We start from the raw sequence: 18,394 nt of genomic DNA, 5'->3' as shown, positions 1-18,394 counted from the left end.
CATTATTATTACTTTTCTGGAGTGGTGCTGGGTTTGTTGGCGGGACAGCTCGGGCTGTGTGACCCCAGGGCCCGCGGCGATAGGCACTGAATGCTATCGGCGGGGATTTGTTTGCTCTCTTGTTGGACACATGAGTGTCACAGAGCTCCTGGGCTGCTGATGCAGATAATGACTTTGGACTTGCCCAGGAGAGGCAGATTAGGCCGGGATCAATTGCAGATTAAGCCCTGCCTAGAGCCTGACACCATGGCAAGGCTGTCTGCTCCCTGCCGTGGGAGCAGTGAGCCCGTATCAGCGTCAGCCTGGAAGGAGGAAGGGCTGCTGCTGGAAATGCAAATTCCCCTGCTGGGGAGATCCCCCTGCTCCCAGCTGGGCCAGGGGAGTGCAGAGAGCTCCTCCCGAGCCTTCCAGACACGGAAACTCGTAAAGGTGGCGGGGCTGGTTTGAGGCTCCTTTGAGTCTTTGTGGAGTTTTGTTGGTTTTGTCATTGCCATGACCTCCTGACCCTCCCTTTCTACTGGGCCATCCTTGCACGAATGTTTTATGCCCACCCCAACCTATTAAGCCAGCCAGTTATACAATTAATAGTAACAAAAGTAGTAAAAGTAACAAAATGTAATTCACTTTATTTCATCATCGCTTCCCTTTCTTCTTTTAGCATCCAAATAGCTGACAAAAAAATGTTGTTTGCCTAGCAAAGGTTCAATGCATGAAGCTTTCACCCTTAATATCCAAAAAGGAAAACATTTACTTCTTTTGTGTTGACACTTCTTTTTGGTCATCTCTTTATTGGCCAATGGATTTTAATGTTAGTGAGAAAATTTAAGAGCTTATTAACAGTTGTTGGTTTTTACCATTTAGAGCATTTGAAAAATTTTAATATAAGCAATATCATTCAACTTCTAGTTATTTAACTAATTGTCTTTGTTGGTTTCATTGACATAGAGGCAGAAAGATTAAGTGTTGGAGTATCCCTATCTTAAACTATCAAAAATGTTTATTATACATAATATATAATAAATATGTAACCACTGTGATTGGTAGCTGCTAATCAGCCCATAGCACAAATATTGAGAATTAATTTTACAACCTCCTGCTTTTAGATCAGGTTCATGAAATCCTAGGGAAGTGTGTGGATTTCTGAGACAGAATCTGTATTGTGAAGAGGAAAAAGCAGTGCTGTAGAGGTAGATATTCCACACAGGAATAGGAATAGGAATGTGTTCCACAAAGCCAGTGCTGCCCTGGTGCTCTGCATGCAAGCTCACAGGCCTTAAAACTCCTCATAGATGAAACTGAAAAAAAAATTAAAAAAAAAAAAAAAAGGTGAAAGATTTAGGGAAATACCTTTGTTAAAATGCTGGGGTTTTTTTGTTTAACTCCCTCTCAGCCTCTAGGAATGCACTGGATGTCTGTCAAGCCCACAGGGCTGTCCATGCTGCAGGAGTGTATGAATTTGTCTCTATGCAGAGCTGCCATTGCTATTTTCCTTATCTGTGAAGGAAACACAGCAACTCCCACTGGGGAAATTTCATCTTAACTTGATCTTAAAATAAAAAAATCAAGGGAAAGGTCATATCCTAATAAGCTGTGCAAATCTAAATTCCCAGGGAGCTTCAAAATGACATTGTATGACTAGGGCATTAACAATTTTCCAGCATGTATTTTTGAACTGCTTACAATAGTGGTTTTTACATCCCAGAACAAATAGTAAAAGCAAGACACAACTGGCAGGATCCAAGATGTGATTCACAGCACGTGGCCCATTGATAATCCAGGGGAGCTGACAAACACAGTGGGATTGGCAACTTTCTCTGCTTCCATTGAGATGGAGATCTCGGGAGGAAGCTTTTTATTGCTCACTCCATGTGTTAATGTGATGGCAGGATCAATAATTTGCACCTTTCCCCCAGTGTCAGATTTTGGAGCAGTGATTCCCTCAGGTTGGCTGAGGAAGGAGGAGTTCTGTGGTACCTGCATGCTCTGGATGGAGATTTTGGGTTGTTCTGGTCAGGTATTGAGCAGGAGGCCCAGCACTCCTGTTCCAAACAGATGCTGCCATTGCTGCCCTGCAAAAGGTAAATTGAGTGCACTGGTAGAAATTTTACAGCCAGGTTCAAAGGAGCCAATGTTTGTCTGCAAACTATCTCGTCTGACTCAGTGGCCATATGCAGAGAAAGCAATAAAAAATAATCCATAGTTCTGAAGTGAACCAAGCCCAGTAGCAGATTACATCAGAAGCAGCTCAGAAATCAGAATTAGACCAATTTCTGGTTATGTTAGTTCTGCACACCATGCCACAGAGGTTTCAGCAGCCCATCCCCTGTTTTGGGAAGGTGTGCCATGAGCCCAGCACTGCTTGGAGCCCAGTGAACACCTGTCTGCATCACAAATACTCACTGTTTAACCTAATTTGTGACTTGCTGTATTGACAGCAGAAGGAGAAGGTGAGAGATCAACCAGGCTCTACATTCACAAGGCAGTTTGGGTGGGTGGAATGGAGTTAGATCATGGTTGTGCTTATTTCCACGCTGGTCATGTCCCTCTACAGCAGGCACATCACTGCTGGTGAGGAATCACCAGAGCTGCTGCAGAATCCCTGCTCCGTTTGCCCAGAGTGCAGGGGTAAGGTTTAAAGCAGATGTTCTCACTTTGTCAGCAAGGGCAGGAAGGGTGTGGGGAGCACTGGAGACCCCTTCTGATCTCAGGGACTGCAGCTGATGCCAAAGTTCCAGGGGCAGTTCTGCACCAGCACAGTCTCACCCTGACATGCAGTGCTCTGTTACACTCCTCCTCACTGGATGTGATCCAGTGTCCCTTCACAATTTGCTTCTTGGTGATATTCTCAATAGTATTTTAACAAAATTCTTTTTAATTACAGCTGGATCATTAAAGAGATCAACCAATAGAGAAATTTGTAACTACTGAGCTTGGTTTGGCAACTAAAGAAAACTGAGAGCAGTAAAAAGTGCCAGGAGCTCACCCTCAGTCCACATCAGAGCCACATGTTTGGCTGTTCACACGCCTGCTCCAGGGGTTACAGAAAGTCACAGAAATCACTTTTGGTTCCTCACACCAAACTTGCTTGCCTAGAAAAGGAATCTCCTAAAAAGAAAAATGGGGTTATGACAGTAATCATTTATTGCAAAGTTAACTGTTGGTATTCTGGCCCAATTGAAGATAAATTGCTGATTTAAAAATTAAATCAATCCAGTTATCAAATATCCCAGAGTCTGTGGGCAAAATTGCAGTGTGTGATTTGTGGTCTGTGTGTGAAAATGGCACATGCATTTAGATTAAAGAAATATACTTACACATAATTATTCAAAACAGCACTTCTCAGGAAGTTAGTTAATGTATTTTTCAGTAGAAAATAAAAAGGCAAGAAATTACCTATCAATGTTATCAACCATAGTAAATTGTAAGTCTAGTTTTTAGTTTTCTAGTTTCTAAAAACCCTACATTTTTGGCTTGAATTGTGATATATCCCTATATTTAACACAATATGAAACTGAAGGATTTGCTGTTAGTTGCCCTCTTAGGTTCCTTGCAGAAGAAATTCCTACAGCAATTTAAATATAGCAAAAACCAAGACGATGTCAAGAACACATGACAGAGAAGGGAACTGAAATTTTCTCAATCTCTTTCTTCCCCTCTTTTTAATGCTGTTAAAATTTAACACAGCTGCTTTGCTGGTACCACTATTGTTAATGTTGCATAACCCTATAATTATTAATCTTTTTGAAACACTGTTCAAACTTGATTATACACTTTTCTCCTCAAGTGAAAGCAGCAAATGCTGTCAAAGACAGGATGGCAGCTGAGGTTTTTAATGACAGCAGGTGAGTTCCATGGGCTGGGATCTCTGTGAGCTGTCATCTGAAATTCAGAGTTTTAGAGGATTCCAAATCCATGGGAGCAGAGGTGCTGGGGCACCCTGAGATTGCCACTCTCTCCATGAGACTTCTGTGTAAAACACAAACTGCAAGGGCTTTACTGCTCCACTCAGGCACTGGTGGATTCTTTCCAGCTGCAAACACATCTCCAAAAATGACTGGTTAGGAGCAGCTGTTAAAAATAGCAGAATTGTGAAATTGGCCAGAAATAGCTTTCTCCTGAGCTGCTGTCAGCGCGGATCCTCCGCTTTCCGTCGGTGTCCTCGAGTGATGTCACTTGAGCTCTTGGGCATCTCAAAAATAGCAAGGCCAGTTCCCATCTCCTTGAACAGTGACTGGGACAGTGGCAGGGACCCCGGAGGTGGCACTTGCCACCTGCTGACTCTGTGGGTCAAAGATCACCAGTGTTAAGAATCACATCAAAACCATTTTTAAAATGTTTGGTTTAGTGCAGAGACAAAGAACAGTAGCAAAAGCCATGGAATTCTGTTTGGCAGACACAAATGTTTCATTTATTTACTTATTATAGATATTATTTTATATTTATTTATTTTAAAAGAAATAAATTTATTCATAAATATTTATTTTATTTATTTAAGCACATATTTAAACAAATATGAATACAAACAGCCCCTGCTTTGGACATGAGGGATACTCACAGGAGGGACAGGCAGCTCACAAGTGTGGAATCATTTTCCATACCTTGGCAGGTGAAAATCTTCCTTCCTTCCTTCCTTCCTTCCTTCCTTCCTTCCTTCCTTCCTTCCTTCCTTCCTTCCTTCCTTCCTTCCTTCCTTCCTTCCTTCCTTCCTTCCTTCCTTCCTTCCTTCCTTCCTTCCTTCCTTCCTTCCTTCCTTCCTTCCTTCCTTCCTTCCTTCCTTCCTTCCTTCCTTCCTTCCTTCCTTCCTTCCTTCCTTCCTTCCTTCCTTCCTTCCTTCCTTCCTTCCTTCCTTCCTTCCTTCCTTCCTTCCTTCCTTCCTTCCTTCCTTCCTTCCTTCCTTCCTTCCTTCCTTCCTTCCTTCCTTCCTCCCTCCCTCCCTCCCTCCCTCCCTCCCTCCCTCCCTTTTCCCATGGGGATATTGGAAAAATTTTACTTCCAAATAGACAGGTTGACAAAAGTAGGAACAAATCACACCAGACATATTCTTAGGATATTAATAACACAGAGGAAGAATAACCCAACAGAAAATAAGATCAAAGAAATTTCTTCCTTTTACTTTTCAGACACATTATAAAATCCAAGCCATGCCAGATACTTTATTAGAAAATACAGCGAGTTTATGAAACTGTAACTAAGTCAGGACTTTGTAGATTTTCCCATTAATGTATCATTATGCAGGTTATATTTAAGTTCTTTTTGAAGTGCATTAATGATTTTGAAATTAAATAAAAGATGAAATTGTGTTCTTTCCCCACAAATATTTTGCCTTTTTTATTGTTATAAAAGGGCTGCAGGGGGAATATTCATCTCTTAGTTCAGGTTCAGACAGCACTTCCCCATTGTGTTTTCAGTAGGTTCCTTCTGTGTTCTGAAGGGAATGGTGTCTTGGGGTTTTTTCCCTTGAAAAGAAGGGGAAAGAATTCAATATTTGCAAAAGAATTCAATATTTCCATAAGAATTCAATATTTCCATCAATTCTGGGCTGTGTTACAGGGGAGCTTTTCTCACAAAACTGTGAGGGGAAGTGGCAGGAGAATTCAGGTCCCCTTCTTTAATTATCACCTAAAGTGAGCTGATAATTCCCTGTCTGAGCCATGAACTGTGGTATTTTCTTTTTAAATGGTAAAGGAAGTTGAGTTTATCAATTTCAGAAGGAAAATCACATCACTGAAAATAATTTGATTTGCCCAAAGTGTATAGTGACATCAAGGACTACTTGGAGTTTGGTAGGGAAGCTGTTGGTTATAAACTTACAATATTAACCAATATTATAAATTATTAAATTGCAGTATTAATATTATAGTATTAATGATAATTGTTTAGTTTGGAGCTCAAGATGAAGCAGTTCTGTTCTGGGGCTTTCTGGTATCATTACTTCACAGAAATTCAGATCCTCGGTGCTGGATCTAAGGGTATTTGAAGATTTTTTTTCCCCTTTGCTCAGTAGTTACTATAGTTTCAGGTACCAGTTTGCACAAAGCTTTTCTGAAGTATGTAAACCAGAAAAATCCTGATGAAATTCCTCTGTTTTTTGCTGAAAGTTAGAAATACAAAAGGAGGTGTGCTGGTGCTAACTTAATTCCCAGTTTTTATAGCTTTAGCATTCTTTAGAATGCTTTAGCATTCTTTCTCCCATTTTGCTATTATTTAGTCAAACACAGGCTTTAAAACGAATATTTCTAGTAACAATTCTCAATGCTTAATTTCCTTCAGAAATTCCCCACCTCTTTTTCTTCTGGAATAAAACACTGAGCACAACATTACTTAATATTGTATTTTATACTGACCCCCCTAAAACAAAGAATGGGGAAGATTCTCTTGAAGCTTGTAGTCTAGTAGAAGACTGAAAACTGTTGAAGGTAACTTAAATCTGGAGCAGAACTGCACATTAATTTCGTGGTGCTCATGAAATCCTCCCCAGAGTGTTGCAATTGCAGTTGCAGCAGCTCACCCTCCCCGTGCCCTGAGCCCACACTCCCAGCCTGAAGCCACCTTGACTTCAGGACACCCTGAAAGCTGCCTGGAAAAAATTACAGCTCAGAAAGAGGGAGCACATGGGAGGCAAAGAACATTGATCTCAACCTGTGATAAGCATCCAGCACTATTGAGAGCAATCACTCCTGAATCACATGTGAAAACATGTCAACATGCTTCAGCTGGGAAATTTTTGGAGGGTCAAAAGTACAGCAGTCAGGTGACAAAGGGATTGCTCTGCTGCCGGAAAGTGGCTGAGCAGGTTGGATGCTTTGCAGTCTGTACAGTTGAGAAAGTTAATTTTATTTTTTTTTTTTTCTAATTTAAAAGATAAAAGGGATCCATTTGTGCAACAGATGATAGGTGTGCAAAAGTTCATGTGTGTTTATTATTACATTATTTAATTGTAATGAATTATTACATTATTTATCATGTATATTTATTATAACATTATTTAACCCTACTCAGTGTAGGGTAGAAAGCCTGCTGTTGGATATAGTCCATTTTGGGGATCCATTTTAGTTTATCATGTCAGAATAATGTTGGGATGTCACCTCTGCTTCCCCTCCAAGCTTAGGAAAATGTGCTTGAGGAATTGCAGCCCCTAATGAAAATACCCTTCAATAACTGTGTGTAAAAACCAAAATCTGATGATCCCAAATAAATTAAAAACAAACCAATCCAGTTAGCAAATATCCCAGAGTCTGTGGGCAAAATTGTAGTGTATGGTTTGTGATTTGTGTGTGAGATGATGAATTTGGGGGCAGCTAAAAGAGGAGAGTGGTGAATGCTGAGCCCTCTTTGGTGCCATTTATCTGCTTTCTCAGGATTGGTGTGTTGGAATTATCTTGCCATCCCAGTGGCTGCAGAGGCACACAGAGCATTGTTTTACACTGGATGTACAGAAATCCTATAGAATTCTATAGAGGAAAGTGTATTTGCTGTTTCTCTGAGCTCCCTGTGTTCAATGCAGAAATGCTCAGCATGTTTACGTTCATGAATGAGTTTTGCAACATGGTGCTTTTTCACTTTTACAACTTGGTGATTGTCCAACAGATTAAATATTTTGCCAAAACCCAGCACTCGGTCAAATCACGTGGGCCCTCCCTCCAGTCTTGCTGTATTCAAATAATTTTGCATTTTTAGTGTTGTGAAGATGAGAATGTGATGGAAACGACTCATCCCAATCAGAGAGATGCATTTTTATGGATTATTTGCAGTGTGTTTGACTTCCAGGAAAAACTTTAAAAGTGGGATTTAATTCAAGGAATGAGTTTAAATTCATGTGGCATTTTTTTCCTCCTCCTCCTCCTCCTCCTCCTCCTCCTCCTCCTCCTCCTCCTCCTCCTCCTCCTCCTCCTCCTCCTCTTCCTGTGGGAGTATTCAGTACTCTGCCATGGCAGGGAAGTGCATTTAGGATATTAATGAGTGTATTTCACCCCAGTCCAGTTGTGTGCCTTATTAGCTCATCTCTTGGAAACAATACTGAAGTTTACTGTCTTGTGAACATTAAAAAGCACTGACATGACAGAGTCTGAGGAGAGTAAATAATCCCAGGCTTCTTCCCAACAGAATTCTGCATCCTTAAATTCCCTATTACTACAACATGGATTGAGAAAACTTGGTGTGGTTAGTTCAGTATTAAAATTGCAAAAATTCTTCAGGGTTAGTATCAAATTTATCAAAGAAGATTAACTGGATGTGGTGCACGTAACATTTATTATGAAAGTTATTAACATTTCAAAAACAAATGCAAACTTTGTCTTCTGAATTCCATAATGGACTACAACCATTTAAAATCCCATCCTAAATTGATAGCTCAGCTGTTAATTATTGGCCAAGCACCATTTCCAGAGAATGGAGTCTATTATTAATATATTAAACTGCGTTAAGAGACATGTTGATAATGCCCTAATGAAACCAGATAAGCAGTGGAGCAGCAGATTGTGCTGTCAATAGCTGTGGTGCTCACACAGGTTTGTGCTCTGAAATCCTGGAAAATCACATTTTCATGCAACATACCCTGTGTGAGCACAGGATAAACTCCTGTGTGAGCACAGGATAAACTCCAGGAATGTTTTTGTGCTGTGTTTGAAGGCTTCAGACAGAGCTGTTCCCTGTTGAAACATCAGCAGGCTGCTGGCTGACAGCGCCGCTGGGACTCTGTGCTGCTGGGAGTTTGTTTTATTAACTCTGGGCACAGCCTTGCCACTGCAGCAGTCGTTCTACACAGGAAATGGAGCATTTTATGAGCCCCTAATTTCTGATGGATGTGTGTTACGACACACATTGATTTATCTGTGTGTAGGAGATGTAATTTAATCATGTATCTTGGCCAAAGAAGTCCTTTCTTAGCCAAAAACTGAGGTTTTAGAAGTGTTTAACTTGAGGCAGGTGTTTGGATGCCATTAGCACCAATGCAATATTCAAAATGAGTGTTTTGCTCAATTTTGAGCCAAACACTGAATTTCTGTCAAAGCTGGAAAACTTTCTGTTGAGCTCAAAGCAAGTTTGACTCCTGAAAGCACAGTCACAACTCATGCAGATGAACCTTCTCGATGGGTCACTTGCTCTTAAAATACTTTTAATGTCAAATATGATATTTTGGAAATCTATTAATTCCTTGTAGTTGGTAAAACTTTTACTAGAGCCAGCAATACGAAGGCTGCCCAGTCGAAATAAATGCCAATTATTAAAGTATGCTGAGCCTTGGAGCCAAGCACAGGCCTGAGAATGTTAACACTCTTATCAATTGAATTGTGTGCTGCTGTTCCAGCTGACAAAGCCCTGCTATCTTGTGTCCCACACGGCGTTTTTGGGGATATTTTAGAATCAATGACTTCCTTCAGCCTGGGGAGGCACCTCCAGGGCTGGAGCAGACCTTCCCTCAGTGCTTGCCAAAGGGGGCAAAGGGCTCTCCCAAGAAGTCAGCCCTTGCTGATTACAAAATCCAAAGTGATTCATTGCCTGTCTATCAGGATCCTATTTTAAATCACAATGATTCATAGAGAGCAACGCCCACATTTTCTATAATGAGGCACTTTTACAATACTGCCAGCGCAAGGCAGGGACGTGCTGCTTGTTCCTGCTTTCCTCCAATCCCTCAAAACCAACAGGAGCCACATTTCACTTCTGCTGGGGCACTTTGTAAATGCCAATTTATGCTCTTTGCCCCTCGGAATCCTACAGAGGTTTATTCTGATTTTATATTACCAACCAGATGATACCTTATTTTTCACATTTTTATGCTTCTTATGATATATAATATCATTTTTTCCCTCAAGGAACATAAATAATCATCTCTATTTTGAAGAGTAGGAGAGATTTTGAAGACATTTTCAAACAAAAGTCTTTGGAAGAGAAGCTTTTCTTCAGAATCACACATGGTGCCTCACAAAGCATGACTGGAATTAGGAAAGTGCAGTTTCTCTGCTCAGGGATTTCTAAGAACAGTTGGAGGATTCTTTCCCACAAACTTTGAATCTGATTTAACAGAAATCATCTCCTCATCTCCCTGTTCTGCCAGTGCTGTGACTGCAGTAGAACATTTTATTTCTCTTGTAGTCAGATTTTACCACCAGGAGCCCAACTCTGTCACTTCCAGGAATTTGTAGTTAAGTTCTCCATGATTTTGAAGTGCTTTTCCTTTTAAATCTGAGTTGCTTGTGAATTTTCAGATCCATAAATCAGTATTTCTTATACAGAAATTTTCCATTGTCCAAGATTCTCAATTTCTATTGAAGCTCCTTGAGCACAGCCTTGCAATCAGTTTCTTTCACACCCTGGAATAACCTGAAGTTTCGTGGCTCTCTATCCAGTATCAGAATGCAACAAACCCTACATTAACAAATTAAAATAGGATGGGAGAATTTGTAGCATATCTGAGTAGCCTGTGGCATTGTTGAACTTGTTTCTCATTTGCAATTATATTTACAAGGGTTTATGTTGCTGCAAGGGTATAAAATGCTGCTATTCCAAGTAACCCAGGCCATTTTGTGTGAATTCCATGGAATAGAAAATTTATTTAACACTAAACAGCTCTATTATTCCCTGAATGGGCTTTTCTTCCTTGTTTCTATTAACAACTGCCTCTTAAACATTGTGGTAAATTTTATGGACTGTGCTTTTAGTGAGCACAGCTTGTAGTTATAATTCAGCTATAGGAATAAAATACATTTCCCACTGATTTATGAGTTGCTTTCTTTTGGCCTTTCCAAGTGTTTGGATTTATACAGTTTCTCCTGGTGTTTTACTGTGCAGCCTTGCTGAGAGGATGAATGGATTACCTCCCCTTTTACCTTTTATTTGCCTTTTTGAAGGATGTGGTTTTAAACACAAGGACTCTGCAGCCCTTGCACCACTGGGATTTCTGAGGCACCCAGCACTGGTCAGACTGGGAGATGGGTCAGAACTGAGCATCCCCAGCAGTGGTTTTGTTTTTTGGACCATCTAGCAGTGGTCAGACTGGGAGGTGGGTCAGCAATGAGAATCCCCAGCAGTGTTTTTGTTTTCTGAGGCACCCAGCACTGATCAGAATGAGCATCCCCAGCAGTGTTTGATTGTTTATTTTCTGGACCATGCAGCACTGGTCAGACTGGGAAATGGGGCAGCAATGAGCACACCCAGCAGTGTTTTTGTTTTTGGAGCCTCTCAGCCCTGGTCAGATGGAGATGGGGCAGCAATGAGCATCCCCAGCAGTGTTTGTTTGTTTGTTTGTTTGTTTGTTTGTTTGTTTGTTTGTTTGTTTTCTGGACCATCCAGCCCTGGTCAGAGGGTAGATGGGCAGCAGTGAGCATCCCCAGCAGTGCTGCAGCTGCTTCTGGGTTTGCTGGCACACCTTGAACATTCCTCTCACCCCAGGTTGCTGCTTTTCCTTTTGCTCTCAGAGTCTGGGCCCTGTGCTGGTTCTGCAGGTTGGACAGAGGGTGGGAGAGGAGCTTTCTTTCCTCAGCCCCTGCCCCTCCTACTCAGTGATTAACCCTTGAGGTGTGCCCTGGGCCCCAGAACCCTCCTCTGGTTTCACTGATTACAAACACAGAGTGTTTATTCCCTTCTTTCCAATGTGTATTCTAAGGGTGGCTTCTTTTGGGGGTTTTCAGGTGGACATGTCAAGTTTTTGGGGCCATTTTTAGATGGATTTAGAGCTGGACCTGAGGAATGGAGAGGAAAATGTCATCTCTTGTGCTTGGAGTCAGCAGTGCTTTTAAAGTCATCTATGTCCAAAAAATGCCATTTTTGGTCATTTGTGAACTCATTTTTTTCATTAAATTACTTTTTATCATGGACCTGTTTTGACAGCCAACATTTGCTAGAGACCCTGGATATTTTCTTTGTTTTCACAGCTAAATTAAGGTGTGAGGAAATTCCGTTTGCAGTTCTTTATTTGAAACAAACCCATAAAAAGTGGTCAGTTTTCATTCCTGTGAGTGTTTTTGATAAATTCGTGTTTGAAAAGGAAATTCTCAGGTCTGGTGAGGCAGTGCTGCCCCAGGAGTGTGCCTGGCTGTGGGCTGGGTGCAGGGGGCAACACTGTGGCTTCAAAATCCTTTTGAATTTCCAATCAAAAATTTAACAGCACTTATCCTCTCTGTAGCCTGGACCCTTTTCCCACATCCATAGTGGTTTCCAATGTGTGGTTTCTTTGGGAAATTAGTAGTTTGGATAATATTTTATCCTACCAATATTGCTGTTCAGTGTGCTTGTTCATCATCACATCATTGAAACAATTTTTGTTTCATTCTAAAAATGTTTTGAGTGTGTGTGGTGTGTGGATAAAAACTAAGAAACAAAAAGAAATCTTTCTATCTCTCCTTTTAAATAATAAAAATTATGTTGTGGTTTTTTTTTTTTTTTTAAAGCAAGGTTTTTATAGGTTTTTGTTGTTGTTCCTTTGCTTTTCCTGCTGCAGTTGGCAGAGCACTGATTTTGTCAGACTCAGAATTGGGGGCATCAGCCACCGAGGCTCTTTCTCCTCCCTTTTTGTGCTTGTTTGTTTGTTCAGAGCATCTCTGGCTGTGCCAGCGGAGTTCTTGGAAAGAGGTTTTTGTTTTTAGTTACGCTGTGCTCCCTCTGCTGACTCTGCAGCAACAGGACACGGAGAGGTTCGGTTCCTGTGCCGGGAAACGGGGGGAAATCGGGAATGTGTGAAACAGCAATGGGCCACAGCTTTGAGTCATCGTTTGGGACACAAAAAAATTCACAGAGTTTGGTAAATCCGAAACAAAATTATCTCTATTTGATACAAATGATGTCTACTAGATAAAGTTCATTATAGTGGCGGTTGCTATTAGTGAAAAATATATAATTTTTGTTATTGAGGAAGGCGTCTCTTAAAAATTTAAAGCTTAGAGCTCCACTGTACTCTGGCATAAACAGGAATATTCAAAATCTGTGGAGGAATCCCACACCTGCTGAGAGAGATGTTCTATGGGCAGCACAGGGAATGGAGGGTAGGGAGGGAAGGTAATGTTCTCCCACTGGAAAAGCAGAGAACTGAGGCAAGAATCTGTGGGGTTTTGGCCAGGAAAAATCAATGCAGTAAGAGGTGATTTTCTCTCAATAACCTGAAGTTCACATCCCTCACTGGGAGCTGAGGGCAGCACTGATAAATGCAGAATTGAGCTGCTCCAGCATTGCCACACAGAATTTGTGTGTCAGAGGCAGCGAGAGGACTCGGCCATTGGGAGGGGGGTGCAGAGGGGCATCACAAGTCTGTCTGCTCCCTTTCCACAGCCCCTCTGAGACATCAGTGCGGGTCTTCAATCAGTGCCTGCGGAGCCATCGCTTAGGGCAACTGTGGTTTTACAAGGCGTGCATAAAATGTGTTGTTATTCTTCCAAACAGATCAATAAATTGGATCTATGGGGTACCAAGCCGCCCCTTCACCATCTCCAAATTCTTCCTAAAAGCTGAGGATGATTGTGTGATCTTAACCAACTTTTGTAGAGATTATTTCACAGAGGGTCTGAGCTGCCTTAATTAAATTAATTGGGGAAAGTCCCATTAATTTCTGTAGGACTTGTATATGAGTTTACTTGACAAACTCTGACACATTTATATATGAGAGGAAATCCAATCTATTCCAGGAAATTTGTCTTCATTAAGAAAAACCCACAGATTTTGAAAAACCCATGATTTTGAAGTGTTTTTCCTTTTAAATCTGACCTACCAGCCTGTCAGCTTTCCAGAACCAGTATTTCTTATATAGTAAGAAATATAAGAAATATAAGAAATCAGTATTTCTTATATAGAAGTAGCATTATTTAGTTCACATATTTATTTTAACACATTTATACATGAGAAGAAATTCAATCTAATCCAGAAAATTTGTCTTCATTAAGAAAAATCCACAGATTTTGAAAAACCCATGATTTTGAAGTGCTTTTCCTTTTAAATCTGACCTACCTGCCCGTGAGTATTTCAGATCCATAAATCAGTATTTCTTATATAGAAATAGCATTATTTAGTTCACATATTTATTTTAACACATTTATACATGAGAGGAAATTCAATCTATTCCATAAAATTTGTCTTCATTAAGAAAAATCCACATAATTTGAAAATCTCATGATTTTGAAGTGCTTTTCCTTTTAAATCTGACCTAACTTCCCATATTTCAGATCCATAAATCAGTATTTATATAGAAATAACATTATTTAGTTCATGTACCAATTTGTTCAAATTTATTCCTGCCCATGTCATGCCATTACACCTTCCTTGATTTTAATAAAGCTGAGAGGCTTTACCTATTTATTTTTTGTCTTCTTATTTTCTGTAACTCCCGTGGGTTGGGATGTTCTGGTTGCTTCATTAAATACCTGTAGGGTCATATTTTGGTAGTTTTGTCTGGAAAGAGCGTGTCCAGAATGCAGCACAACAGGCCCTTCAGGTTACCTGAGCACAGGTAGTGTTTATGGTAAGGAGCAGCTCGTGATCCAGGATGTTTTTCATACCACGGCGATCTCCTCTGTCAGACTTTCTGTTCTCCTAGCAGGGAATAACTGTCTGAGGAGCTGGAGAGCAGATCAGTCAGGGGATGAGGTGATGATGAGATTTGTGCCTATCAGCAGCAGAGTGACCAGGGCTGGCTGTGCCAGGTGAGACCAGTGCCTTGCACATGACCCTGAGCAGCTCCACAGGAATTAAACAGGGTGAAGGCACTCAGCAAGCTCCATATCTCAGAATTAAATGTTATCTCAGCAGCATTATCTCTTTCACTCCTGCCCTTTTGGAGGATTTAATGTCCAAGCTCCTCCATCTGACTTCCCAGACAACATCTCTGCTGCTGTTCTGCACAGCCTCTTGCTGGCTGAGAAGGGTTTTAGCACATGAAAATCTTCTAAATCACAGAAATACTTACAGATCTATTACCTGGATGTCACACAAGCTGCTGTGAGTTATAAAAGCATTCTCTAATCTGTTCATTGGACTTGTCCATTGTATTTTTTAATCTTGGTTGTTGGTTTTGGGGTCTTTTAAAGCCATAAGAAGACTACAATTAGTTGATTTTCTCTTTTCCAGAGGGAAATGTTGTCATTCCCCTGGCACTCAGCAAGCTCCATATCTCAGAATTAAGTGTTATCTCAGCAGCATTATCTCTTTCACTCCTGCTCTTTTGGAGGATTTAATGTCCAAGCTTCTCCATCCCAAAAAACATCTTTGCTGCTGTTCTGCTCTTGCTAGCTGAGGAGGGGTTTTGTACATGACAATCTTCTGAATCCGAGAAATATTTACAGATTATTGCCTGGATGTCACAAAGCTGCTGTGAGTTATAAAAGCATTCTCTAGTCTGTTCGTTGGACGTGTCCATTGGATTTTTTAATCTTGGTTGTTGTGTTTTGGGTCTTTTAAAGCCATGAGAAGACTACAATTAGTTGATTTTCTCTTTTCCAGAGGGAAATGTTGTCATTCCTCTTTCCTGGGGAGGAAAAAACAAAGTACACAGCAAAAATCAAGTAAAGCTAGATGCAAAATAGAAGTGTTTGTAAAATAACCATTAAACATAAGAACAGTCTTCACATTTTGGTTTTCAATGATGCAGGAATAAAAATAGCATGAAAGATATTTCCTTCATTTGAGTATCTCTAATATAAATTCATCTGAAAATAAAAATTCATTGTTTCTATTGTCATACAAAATGTTGTTAAATTGAACAAGATACCCATAATTTGCTTAAATAATATGTGAAGATTGAAACTTTAAAACTTCAACAAGATGCTTTGTGTTTTATACCCAAAACCTGAGCAAACCTGGAAGTTCCCATCATTCAGAAATACTTGTGAACAGTATTACTGTGGGATCTTGAGAGTCATGGGATGTTAACCTCTGGAAGGGGTGGAGTTTACAGGCTTTACACTAAAGATTTGTAAAGATTTTATTACCTTGCAGCAGAAAGAGGAGCAGGATAAAGCAGAATTGCTCAGTGTCCTGCAGTGGCTGATAGGTGCAGCCACAATTCCCTGGTTTTCTCTTCAGGGTGATCTTGGCATTTGTGTTTCCTCTGTTCTCTGTGTGTGATTTGGACAGACACAGAGATAAAAACAACTGGCAGGGGAAAAACATGAAGCCCAATCCCTTCTATTCTATGATGCTTAAACAACAGGTTACTTGCTAATTATTACATTTTATTTTGTTTCTTCTAAAACTTAACAAAAATCTAAACCATCACACTTGTAGGCTAGAGATACTTTTACCACAAAACCACTCTGGCATTTTTTGGTCGACTTTGCTGAAATGATTTGGCTGTGCTGACTGGGAAGTGAGATTTCTGATAAGGAATTACTACAAGCCCTTAGATTTTGGAGCTTGTGAGTGCCAAGCCAGACCTCTGGACTCACCTGCTTATCTCAGTTTGTCTAAGCTGTGAGATATCTGCACCCAGGGAAGTTCCTGCGCTCTCTGGGTTGTAACGATGCAGGAGTGTCACAGAATTACTCATGTTCCACATCATGGACTTCTCCAGAACATCCCAGCCATGGGCTGAGTGACGTGAGACCCAGCTCAGCTCTAAATTGCTGCTCAGCCCACAGGAGTCTGAAACTCGAGCTTTTCAACTTGAAAAGACAAAAGTGCTGAGGTCTCCAGGTTGTGAGAGGTTTGATGGAGAGTGCAGTAAAACTGTTCATTTTTCAGTGGGATCAGGGGCAGATGACAGACTTCACCTCTCCTCAGAGAGTGGCCCCAGCTTGTCCTTGCCTTTCAGCAGGTGCTGAACCTCTCCAGGAGCTGCCTCAGAGCAGGGAGGTGTCTGTGCAGGGGCAGCTGTGCCTGTGGGTCCTCCTGCCTTTGGATGTTTTGGTTTTCCTTGTCCACACAGCAACCTGGGAGTTCCTGGGATGAACCTGTAGCCATCCTTCACCCTTGAGGCAGAGCTCCAGCACAAAGCAATAACCCTTGGTGTCTCTTGTCTAAAGGAATATAAACCAATTTAAAATGTCTCTTGGTTTCTGTATTTTTTAAAGATGAGTCTGACCATTGCAAGAAATGGGTTCCTAAGAAGGAGTCTGTCCTGGTTTATTGTTTCATAGGGAAACAATAAACCCTGGTTTGGGAAAACATTTCCTAGTGGTCACGGCCAGGGATTTCACTTTGTGCTCACAGAAAATGTCATCAAATCAGAGAATCCCCTGAGCTGGAGGGACCCCCAAGGACCTTCCAGTGCAGCTCCTGGTCACCCCAGCAATCCCACCCTGGGCATCCCTGGGGGCTCCTGGAGCTCTGGCAGCCCTGGGAATGTCACCAGTCCCTGGGCAGAGCTCATGGTTTGAGCCCTGCACTTGAAACTTGGCCATTTGGGAGATAACCCCCAACACCAAGGTACCCTGACAAGCTGCCATGAACTTCCCCAGGGATTTATGGCGATTTTACACCCTGTTGTTTCCCTCCTTTCATTCAGGATAACATCCCTGATATCCCATCCAGTGGGACTGGGGGTGGCTGGGGTGCAGCAGCCCCTGTTTGTTCCCACTGCAGTGAGAATCTCTCTGCTCAAATTTAAGAATTTAGAAGATCCCTATCAAGGTCAAGGCAGAAGAACTTCAGGGTTGTGCTGGGAGTCCCAAAAGTGGGAGAATGCTGATGCCATTCCTGAGGGAAGGCAAAGTGCCACCATTTCTGGGCACTGGCATTCGGCAGAGCTGATGGGAGGGCAGGCACATCTTCATTACCTGTCAAGAACAGGGGAGCTCCAAACTCTGGAGCACCCCTGTTCCAATGTCTTTATTTGGCAACAGCACTTCTGGCTGTGTGACTGAGTGGTTTTGATTCAAAGCAGATCAAATCAAAGTTTCTGTTATCTGCTGGTTAAAGGCCACTCACTTGATTGGGTTTAAAGTCCAAATTAAACAGCCGAAGTGACCAAGCTATTTTAGTTCTGAAACATCTCTGCTATTTTTAGGGTAGAATGTTCTTTTTATAAATAGTGGAAAATTAAACACAGACACTGGTTATAAAATAGCCTTTGCACTTGCTGTAACTTCCAGAAAACTTCCTTTTCATTGTTGAAATCTGTCTAAATCAAGGATTTTGGTTTATTTGCTGTAACTTACAAATTTTTTCATGGTTGAAATATATCTAAATCAAGGATTTTGGTTCACTTGTTGTAACTTACACACTTTTTCGTAGTTGAAATCTGTCTAAATCAAGGATTTTGGTTCACTTGCTGTAATTTACACACTTTTTCATAGTTGAAGTATATCTAAATCAAGGATTTTGGTTCACTTGCTCTAACTCACAAACTTTTTCATAGTTATATATCTAAATCAAGGATTTTGGTTCAGCTATTTGTCAAAAGAGGACTTGGAGAAACATTTCATATCTCAAACTAAATTCACTCAACTTGCAGAAGATTTTTGCAGATAGAAGT

At 41.0% G+C, this 18,394-nt stretch overlaps 1 protein-coding gene across 1 annotated transcript in view; it reads left to right on the top strand.

The window, feature by feature from the left end:
* PPARG (peroxisome proliferator activated receptor gamma) overlaps nt 1–18,394 on the top strand; it is a 56,216-nt gene that overhangs the window by 14,744 nt on the left and 23,078 nt on the right. The gene's annotated exons all lie outside the window — the stretch shown is intronic.

This window comes from Ammospiza caudacuta, chromosome 12 (genome assembly GCF_027887145.1).
Source record: "Ammospiza caudacuta isolate bAmmCau1 chromosome 12, bAmmCau1.pri, whole genome shotgun sequence".
NCBI classification, from domain to species: Eukaryota; Metazoa; Chordata; class Aves; order Passeriformes; family Passerellidae; genus Ammospiza; species Ammospiza caudacuta.
This window is presented reverse-complemented; position numbering and strand designations above follow the sequence as displayed.